Consider the following 11147-nt stretch of genomic DNA (forward strand, 5'->3'; position numbering starts at 1 on the left):
CTCATTAAATCAGTCTCATTAAATCAGTCTCATTAATAATACCATTAATTTTTGGTGTTTAATAATAAATTACCAAACAGCTAAATTATGGTGTATTCCAAATTGTTATGATCACTACTGATGCAGCAATAATGTATTACTTACCGGATTACATAGACACTACAGCCAATAGCACTCTGAAGGCAATTTAGAGTTCTTTGAGATTGTGTGACTTCAAGTATATAGTAGCAACAAACAGAGACACAGGTTTAACAGAATAATTGAATTTATTATAACAATGATACTAAATGGGTAATAGCAGTTGAAATACATTCAATATGTTCAGCATCAATATATATACACAAGCATAAACGGTGAGGTAGTACTGTGTGTGTGTTGTGTGTGTGTATCTGTGTGTGTGTGTGTGTGTGTGTGTGTGTGTGTGTGTGTGTGTGTGTGTGTGTGTGTGTGTGTGTGTGAGAGAGAGAGAGGGATTGGAATCTTATCTAAGGTGTGTGTGTTGGGGGAGGTGAGAATCACCTCGTGGTCTCTTGAGACAAAGGAATTAGCCGTGGTTGCTAATCCACGCCCTATAACATTACCAAATTCACTGAACTCTTGATGAGGTCAAGATATATGTAATAATGAAATTAAAGGATGTTAGTGAGGATAGAGGAGAGCATGCACAACTTATCTTTTGAAACAATGGAGAGAGAGAGCAATGTAAACACAATGATCAATATGTGCAATTAAACAGTTTCTGAGTTTAAATTCACACTACTTCATAAAGCTAATTCCTAAGACTAATTTGCCCAAATGCCAGTCTTACTTCCAGTAATCGATATCTCGATGCGGGATGTGCAGAGCTGTCCCGAAGTTTCGCTGAGTTTCACAGAGCTCGTAGAGGCTTCTGTAACAAGCAGAGAATTCTTGATCCAACGTTTCGTCATTTGTGAGGAAGAGTCTCTGACAATAATGTGCACAGCGATTAAGTCAGAAGGAATCCGGTCACTTCTAACTTTTAATTAACTGCTTGGGCGGCAGTCGTAACGTTACTTATAATCAGGGCTTTGAACCAGAATTTTTTTCCTATTGGTTCGTTCCGAACAGAAACGGAATTTTAACGTTTCCGGTTTTGGGTTCCACCATTAAATAGACGTTCCCGAACCGGTTAGAACAAAAAAATTTAGTTCCCGGAACGGTTAATTACGTTCCCTGTCAGCTGTTTAACAAATGGCTATAAAATTATGTCTCTGTCTCATCCAGCTTAAGCCAAATGTAGGCTAATTCTATTCCAACCTTCATTAAATAAGACAAGAAATAATTCAAAACAATTATTATTTCAAATGTTGGCGATTTGGATTCTCAGTATGTCTTCCCATCTACACAAACAGAAAAAGTGCCAAAAATGAAAGATAATTCGTTTAGTGTGTTACCAAAGGCTAGTCAGGCCCTATAGAGGGCTACTGCATGACGTCACTGCGCCACGAGATTTTGTTAGGCGCCATATTGGAAGACCAAGTACACATCTATGCAAGTACATACATACATAAAACAAACTACACCTGAAATGTAGCCAGGGCCGGTTCTGCCCTAATCTGGACCCGGGTGCAACATCGCGCAACCCCCCCCCCCAAAAAAAAAACACCAGTCTAAATCAGGACAACCATCACATAACTATAACTATAAACATTTTATATCAACTATTTTAACTAAATGGGCTATAATAAATAAGCCTGCAGGCAGCCACGGTGGGCTGCCTCAGAAAAGTAACCATTCAATGACACAACTGAAAGCCTGCAGCCACGGCGGGCTGCCTCAGAAAAGTAACCATTTGTCCTACCTTAAAACTCGTTTTGCATTTTCTGCCTCCTTTTTTGTATTTTCGACCCTCCGTTTATTTTCTTTCCTTTTCTGAAAACCCGATTTGTGTCCAGACATTTTGTTCTGCTACCAACGAACTAACTCGTCAGGTCTCGTCTCTCGAGCCCGCGATGATTCCCGTGGGAAGGGCAACAATTGATACATTTTTACAAACAGCCAATAGGGAGGTTGCAACATTCAGGCTCTTCTTTGCTCAGACACTCAGTAATGCACTTACTCACTTAGGCTACGTTTACATTAGACCGTATCTGTCTCGTTTTCTTCGCGGATGCACTGTCCGTTTACATTAAAACGCCTGGAAACGCCGGGAAACGGGAATCCGCCAGCGTCCACGTATTCAATCCAGATCGTGTCAGCTCCGGTGCTGTGTAAACATTCAGAATACGCGGATACGCTGTGCTGAGCTCTAGCTGGCGTCTCATTGGACAACGTCACTGTGACATCCACCTTCCTGATTCGCTGGCGTTGGTCATGTGACGCGACTGCTGAAAAACGGCGTGGACTTCCGCCTTGTATCACCTTTCATTAAAGAGTATAAAAGTATGAAAATACTGCAAATACTGATGCAAATACTGCCCATTGTGTAGTTATGATTGTCTTTAGGCTTGCCATCCTTCCACTTGCAAGTGATGAGTGATATGCGCTGGGATCACACACACAGCGGCTCAGTCCTGAAAACACTGCTTGTGCACTTCACTCGCACGCTGTGTGAGCTGCGCAGGGCCGGAGTGCGCACCCTCCAGAGGGCACTCGCTGTTCAGGGCGGAGTGATTTGGAGCGCAGGATGCCTGCGGAGCCGAGCGTATCCGTGTATTGGTGTTGCTGTGTGCACATAAATCGTGTATTGGTGTTGCTGTGTGCACACTAATCGTTTTAAAAACGTTAATCTGATGATCCGCTGATACGGTCTAATGTAAACATGGGCTCATTATCACGTGGAGACGTGATAGTAGTCCACCTTCCCGCTCTCTCCATTCAGTCAGCGAACGTCACACAGGAAGTGAACCCCAGCGGGTCATAGAAACTTGCGCAGGAGAAGAATGACTTTTTTTATTTGTAGGCTACGGAAACTTTGAGGAACGAAATAAAAACTGGTATTAACCGGTTACCATTATTTTTAATAAGCGTTTCTGTTCCGGAACATAAAAAAATAATAAAGTTTCTGGTTTCGTTTCTGTTCCATGTGAAATAGAAAAAGTTCCCGGTTTTCGTTTTCGTTCCTTGAACTGGTTCAAAGCCCTGCTTATAATAAACATAAAACCAGTTGTAACTCAATATGTGGGCGCAACTTAGGCAAATTTACCGTGGCCAGTGGTATATACGAAAGCGCGCTGAGTTTTCTTTTTCTTGCAAGGCAGACGTCTTGATCTCAGATGTTCTGATGAGCGGGTGTCTCTTTGTGTCTGTACGACGAAGTCCACAGCACCAAAAGGGGAAGAACGGAAGTTGACTGAGTCACTTATGGAGTCAGGGAGGATGTGACGTAGCTAATCCCGCCCAGGCGTGACGTAGGTCATCGCAGAAGTTAGTTGATGGGATTTGTAGTTCTAGACGGGATGGTGGCTGTACCTACAGGGGTCTTCTTTGTCATATTTTGCACTTCATAATGTGTCAAATGTTTTAAATGGGAAACAGGTCTGGACTGCAGACAGAGATTTCTCCAGATTCTCTGAATCTTTTCATGATACTATAGATGATGTGATACATAAATGATGTGATCCCCAAATTCATTGCAATTTTACATTGAGGAACATTATTCTTAAATTGTTGCACTGTTTGCCCACACAGTCTTTCACAGAGCAGTGAACCCCTCCCCATCTTTACTTATGAGAGACTCAGCCTCTCTGGGATGCTCTTTTTATACCCAATCATGTTACTGACCTGTTGCCAATTAACCAAATTAGTTTTTTTTTTTACCATTACACAACTTTTTCAGTCTTTTGTTGCCCCGTCCCATCTTTTCTGAAACATGTTGCTGACACCAAATTCCAAATGAGCATATATTTTTCAAAAAACAATAAAATTTCTCAGTTTCAACATTTAGTATGTTGTCTTTGTACTATTTTCAATGAAATATAGGGTTTCCAAGATTTGCAAATTGTCATTGTAGAAGCTGCCTGGATGTGGGTGGAGCACAGAAGTATGGCAGGCTGTTGCTAGCGTTTCGATATACTTTTTTATCCTGCTTTTCAGCACCACTTTCCCAGCTGGGACAGTCACACTCACACACAGACACACGCACACACCGTCATGTTCTGGTCCCAAAAACCACCACTTCTCTGCTCTCTCACTCCTTTTATACAGTGCCGTAACTGCAAGAGACACACAGACACACATTAATTGACAACAGGTGTAGCGATTTGGCCACTCAACTTCCCTGACTCCACCCTCCATTCACAAACCAATGCTCGGCCACGCCCCCGCTGCCACATACCCACACCACCCGACTCAAGCCAGGACACCATCCAGCCTGCAGTGGACTCCCCCCCGACAGGACAGGAAGTCCGCCACCACCATCTGCGCTCCCGGCCTGTGGACCACCTCGAATTTAAATGGCTAGAGGGCAAGATACCAACAGGTGATCTATGCATTGGCATCCTTCATGTGGTGGAGCCACTGGAGGGGCACATGGTCCGAACAGAGGGTGAAAGGACATCACAGTAGGTAGTACCAGAGGGCAAGGACCACCCACTTGATAGTCAGGCACTCTTTTTCTATCATGCTGTGCTTGCTTTCACGCATTGACAACTTCCGTCTAATGTACAACACAGGGCCCCCAGCCCCCGTCCGATGAATCTGTCTGTAAAATAAAGGGGAGAGAAAAGTCAGTGTAAAAGCGCCCCCCCTCCACAGTGTAGCCTTTACCCTAGAGAAAGCCTGTTAGCATTGCTCTGTCCACTGGGCCAGATCTGGTGCTCCCTTTTTAGTGAGATCAGTCAGCAGGCTGGTGATGTCTGAATAGTTAGGTATGAACCTACGATAGTAGCCAGCCCCAGGAACTGTCTCACCCCCTTTTTAGTCTTGGGCCTCAGGCAGGCCACAGTCACTACAGTCTTGTTAATTTGGGGACACACCTGCCCATGACCCAAGTGGAAACCCAGACTTCCACCTGCCCAATTGCACACTTTTTTGGATTAGCTGTGAGACCCGCATGCCTCAGCGACTTTAGGACAGCCCTAAGGTGTTCAAGGTGCCATAGCCAATCGTTGCTGTAGATGATGATATTGTCTAGGTACGTGGCTACGTAGGCAGCATGAGGGCGGAGAACCCTGTCCATGAGCTGCTGGAACGTTGCAGGAGCCCCAAACAACCCAAAAGGAAGTGTGACAAATTGGTGTAACCCAAACGGTGTGGAAAAAGCCATTTTTTCTCAGGATAGAGGAGTCAAGGGGATCTGCCAATATCACTTTGTTAAAGCCAGTGTCGAGTAAAAACGACCAGTGCCTAATCAATCGAACAGCTCATCAATGCGAGGCATTAGGTATGCATTGAATTTACACACCGCATTGACCTTTCAATAGTCCACACAGAACCAGACTGACCCATCGGTCTTGGGAACCAGGACCACTGGGCTGCTCCAGTCACTGTGGGACTCCTTGATTATGCCCATTTCGAGCATGGTCTTGAGTTCATCCCGGACCACCTTTTTTTGTGTGTTTGGACAGGTGGTAAGGGCAGCTGCTCACCACCACCCCCGGGGGCGTCTCAATGTGGTGTTCTATGAGGTGGGTGCGGCCAGGCAGGGGCGAAAACACGTCGGAAAATTCCTTCTGCAACTGGGCCACCTCCATGAGTTGGGCTGGTGAGAGGTGGTCTCCACAAGGGACCAGAGTGGTTGGAGATGTCACTTTTTTTTTTGTACCTTCGGCCCCAGCTCCACTTTCTCTGGGACTACCGAAAACAAATGCCACAGGGACCTCTTCATTCCAGTGTTTTAACAGATTGAGGTGGTAAATTTGCAATGCCCCACCCCTGTCTGTTCATCTCACCTCATAGTCAAAGTCCCCAACTCACCGTGTGACTTTGAAGGGCCCTTGCCACGTGGCGATTAATTTGGAGCTCGATATGGGCAATAATATGAGCACTTTGTCTCCCGATGTGAACTCTCTAAGGCATGTGCCCCTGTCATACAGTCAGACTTGACGTTCTTGGGCCTGCCACAAATTCTCCTGGGTTAAGTGAGTGAGTGTGTGGAGTTTTGCATGCAGGTCAAGAACATATTGAATTTCATTCTTACTAGGTGAAGGTCCCTCCTCCCAATTTTCATATAGCACGTCCAAAATGCCACACGGCTTATGCCCATTGTTAGGGTTTTGCTGGGATTCGAACCTGGTTCGTTGGTGTGATAATCCAGCAAACCCCCACTAGGCCACCAGGGGGATGACTCAAGTGCAGAGGCATGAGGCAGAAGTAGAAAAGTATCAAAAAGTTTATTTACAATATTTACAGTCCAAACAAAAACATAATCCAAAAAACGGTCAGAAGATGAAGGGAAAAATAAAATATCCAAAAGGTCAAAGTTAAATACAAAAGCAAAAAACTAGAAAAGAAAAGGCAAAATACCAATGCTCAGAAGATCAAAAAACAGTAAACACAAAGTCCAAAAAGTCCAAAAAGCAAAGCAAAGTGCAAAACCAAAGAGACAACGGCAAGGAACACAGAACAGAGATAACTGGAGCTAAACATAACAGGACAAAGACTCCGAGGACTGAACTCAGGGGGTATAAATACACAAAATAAATTGGAAACAGGTGACACTAATGAAAACAGGCAATCAACACCAACACAAAACACAGGACACAGTGGCGACCTCTAGAGGCCAAAACAAACATAGACAAAAACCAGGAAATAACAGCGGCCTCTAGAGTCCAAAACAGTCCCAGTCCTAACACCCATATAATAATTCAAATGGTGAAAACCCTATGGAGGCTTGCGGGACCTCTTGAACTGCAAATAACAGGGACTCAAGCCATTTATCCCAATTATGTGCATCCTCACTTACGAACTTCCGAATTATGTTTTTGAGTGTTTGATTAAAATGCTCCACTAAGTGATAGACACTGGTGTGGGTGATAGACGCTGGTGCAGATAGACTTAATTCCCAATAACCCATACAGTTCACATAGTGTGCATGACATAAATGCAGTGCCTTGGTCTGTCAGGATTTCTTTTGGAATCCTGACCCAGGAGATAATACGGAAGAGCACTTCCGCAATACTGCGTGCTGAGATATTGTGGAGAGACACTGCTTCTGGGTATCGCATTGCATAGTCTACCATAACTAAAATAAAGCGATATCCCCATGCTGACCGATCTAATGGCCCGATGAGATCCATCCCGATTCTTTCAAAAGGGGTCTTGATCAAAAGGAGAGGGTGCAAAGGCGCTTTTGGAGTGGCCGCGGGATTTACTAATTGGCATTCGCGGCATGCCGCACACCACTGACGGACATCCCCGCGAATCCCTGGCCAATAGAACCGGGCCATTATTCGGGCTAGTGTCTTATCCTGCCCTAAGTGCCCAGCCATGGGATTAAAGTGAGCCGCATGGAATATGAGTTCCCTACGGCTCTTTGGGATTAATAACTGCATTATCTTTTTGCCAGTCTGAGTGTCCTGTGTCACTCGGTATAATCTATCCTTAATAATAGCAAAGTAGGGGAAGGCCAGCATCGCATTTAGCTGGAGAATTTGACCATTGATTACTCTCACTTGGTCAAATTCATGCCACAGAGTCTCATCTCATGACTGCTCTAACAGGAAATCCTCAAGGGAATCTCTGAGAGAGGGAGAGGGGCGGGTGTTCCTCGCTCCGTGTATCGCCCTGACGTAGTGCTGATGTAGACGGCTCTGTGACAGCTTCTCCCACCAATGCTAGTCCGAGATCTTCCCAAGACGTATTACTGCAGGACCCACTTCCTACTATGTGTTCCATTAACTCTTTAAATCCTGGCCAATCAGTCCCCGAAATCAGTGAGTGGGTGAGACGAGGATTAATCGCCACCTTTACACTCTGCTTTTCTCCACGAAATAGAATGTGGATGGACACTAAAGGGTAGTTGTGAACATCCCCATGCACACACAATACCTTCACCACTTGTGCTCTCCCCAATGCCTCACCTTGCACCAGGCTTTGGGGGATTGAGGTCTGGTTACAGTTGGAATCCACCAAGGACTGATACATATCCCCTTGTACACTTACCGGTATGCGATATGTTCCGGCCCGATCGAGGGCAGTTTCTGGTGCATCAGGGACCCGGACCACCGCACCCACCTTCAATCGTGGAGCACTGATTTTGGAGATGTCCCGGCTCCCCGCAGCACCAGCACACCGGCCCAGGCTCTCCCTCTGCACTGGTGTTATGGACATCACTCACCTGGGGGGGAGAAGACACAGACAAGGAAGGGGAAAGCAGGAGGACACCATGGGTGCATCTGGCTGGCTGGAGGAGAGCCGGCCCCTGCCTCTGTGGTGGGGGAACAGGGTGAGGATGGGAAGCAGAGGGAGAGGGAGAGAGAAAGAGGAGAAAGGGAAGCATGTCGTCCTGCCATCAGAACCACCGCCATGTGGTCCTCTGCCAGCTCGATGGCTTGATCCAGCAACGTTGGGTGATGACACTGGACCCACTCCACTGTTCCTTCCAGAAGTCACGTAATGAACCATTCCAGTGTCTCCAGGTTGATAATTCCCTCAGCGTCATGGTCGTCTGCCCTCAGCCATCACTGGCAGGCATCCCAGAGTTGTTGGCCGAATGCGAACAGCCAGCTGACCTCCTCCAAGCGCAGTGCGCGGAAGCGCTGATGCTGTTGTTCTGGGGAGCAGCCGACACGCTGGAGAATGGCTCTCTTTAAGTCCACGTATATGAGCCAGCTGTTGGCGGGGAGCTGCAGTGCACCGAGTTGTGCCTCGCCGGTCAGCAGGGGAAGCAGGCGTGCTGTGCACTGTTCGACCGGCCAACCCCACACCTCAGCTGCTTGCTCAAAGAGCGTGAGGAAGGCTTCTGGATCATTGTGTGGACCCATCTTTGTTGGGTAAGGTGGGGAGGGTCTGCTGCAGTGGCAGTCGAGGACCCCACCAATGCGAGCAGGTGCCAGAACACCTGGCAGTCTTCTTGTTGGGCCAGCATCAAGGCTTTGAAGCATTGTTCTTGCTCCTTTTAAAGGGCGATCAGTGCTTGATGCTGGTTCTGCTGTGCCGTGGCGAGGGCATGAATGAGGTCTTTGAAGGGTGAGGACTCCATGGAGGGGCTCCGTTCTGCACTACCGGGTTTTGGCACCACCGTAGAAGCTGCCCAGATGTGGGTGGAGCACAGAAGTATGGCAGGCTGTTGTTAGCGTTTCGATATACTTTTTTATTCTGCTTTTCAGCACCACTTTCCCAACTGGGACAGTCACACTCACACACAGACACATGCACACACTGTCATGTTCTAGTCCCAAAAACCACTACTCCTCTGCTCTCTCACTCCTGTTGTACAGCACCATCACTGCAAGAGACACACATTCATTGACAACAAGTGTAGCGATTTGGCCACTCACCTTCCCCGACTCCACCCTCCATTCACAAACCAACGCTCGGCCATGCCCCCGCTGCCAGAGTCACATTCTGTTTTTTATTTATGTTTTACACTATGTCCCAAATTTATGGATTTGGGGTTGTAGATGCACTGACTAGATGGTGTTGAAAGCACTTGAGAAGTCAAAGAACATTACCCTCACAGTTCTCACTGGTTTGTCCAGGTGCAAGTAGGCACAGTCTAGCAGGTAGATGATGGCATCCTCAACTCTGAGTCAGGGCTGGTAGGCAAACTGGAGAGGATCTAAAAATGGTCTGACCATGGACTGGAGCTGCTCCAGAATAAGTCTCTCCAGGGTCTTCATGATGTGAGATGTCAAAGACACTGGCCTGTAATCCTTGGAGCCACTAGGGCATGGCGTCTTCAGCACTAGGACGAGGCATGACATTTTCAACATCATGGGGACTTTCTGAAGACTTTGGCTCATGCTGAAGACATGATGAAGCATTCGACATAGGTGGGGGGAACAGGCTTTGAACACCCTCAGGCAGCCATCAGGGCCAGCAGTCTTGCATAAATGGAGACACTTCAGCTGTTTTCTTAGCCCATGTTTACATTAGACCGTATCAGCGGATCATCAGATTAACGTTTTTAAAACGATTAGTGTGCACACAGCAACACCAATACACGATTTGCGTGCACACAGCAATACCAATACACGGATACGCTCGGCTCCGCAGGCATCCTGCACTCCAAATCACTCCGCCCTGAACAGCGAGTGCCCTCTGGAGGGTGCGCACTCCGGTCTTGCGCAGCTCACAGAGCACGCGAGTGAAGTGAACAAGCTGTGATTCGGGACTGAGCCGCTGTGTGTGTGATCCCAGCACATATCACTTACTACTTGCAAGTGGAAGGATGGCAAGCCTAAAGACAATCATAACTACACAATGGGCAGTATTTGCATCAGTATTTGCAGTATTTTCATACTTTTATACTCTTTAATGAAAGGTGATACAAGGCGGAAGTCCGCGCCGTTTTTCAGCAGTTGCGTCACATGACCAACGCCAGCGAATCAGGAAGGTGGATGTCACAGTGACGTTGTCCAATGAGACGCCAGCTAGAGCTCAGCACAGCGTATCCGCGTATTCTGAATGTTTACACAGCACCGGAGCTGACACGATCTGGATTGAATACGTGGACGCTGGCGGATTCCCGTTTCCCGGCGTTTCCAGGCGTTTCCAGGCAGTTTAATGTAAATGGACAGTGCATCCGCGAAGAAAACGAGACAGATACGGTCTAATGTAAACCTAGCCTTACTTGGTCAGCAGTGAAACTCATCATAGAGGTTTCAGGTGGGGAAAGGGTGATGGTGTCTGTTTGGCCAGGAGAGTCACTCCAGGAAACACTGAGGGAAGGGTGGGGATGGGTGGGGGAAGGATAATGCAATCACTTCACAATGGTGAGCCATTCAGAAGTCGGGGGAGAGGTGGAGGAGTTGATGGTGCTCTCAGGCAAACAACAGATGGGTCAGGGGGACAGTGGACACTGAATCAAATATATTGAAAAATAAATTCAATTGATTGGCCCTATCCACACCACCCTCAGCCACTCTGCCACCCATCAGTCTGAAGCCATTGATGGTCTTCTTGCCACTCCATACCGCTCTCATGTTGTTCAGCTGGATTTTCCACTCCAGTTCCATCCTTTACTTCTCTTTAGCCCCCCTGATCTTCACTTTCAGCTCCACCTGAATAGTCCTCAACTCCTT

The sequence above is a fragment of the Neoarius graeffei genome, chromosome 14 (genome assembly GCF_027579695.1).
Source record: "Neoarius graeffei isolate fNeoGra1 chromosome 14, fNeoGra1.pri, whole genome shotgun sequence".
In the NCBI taxonomy this organism is placed as follows: Eukaryota; Metazoa; Chordata; class Actinopteri; order Siluriformes; family Ariidae; genus Neoarius; species Neoarius graeffei.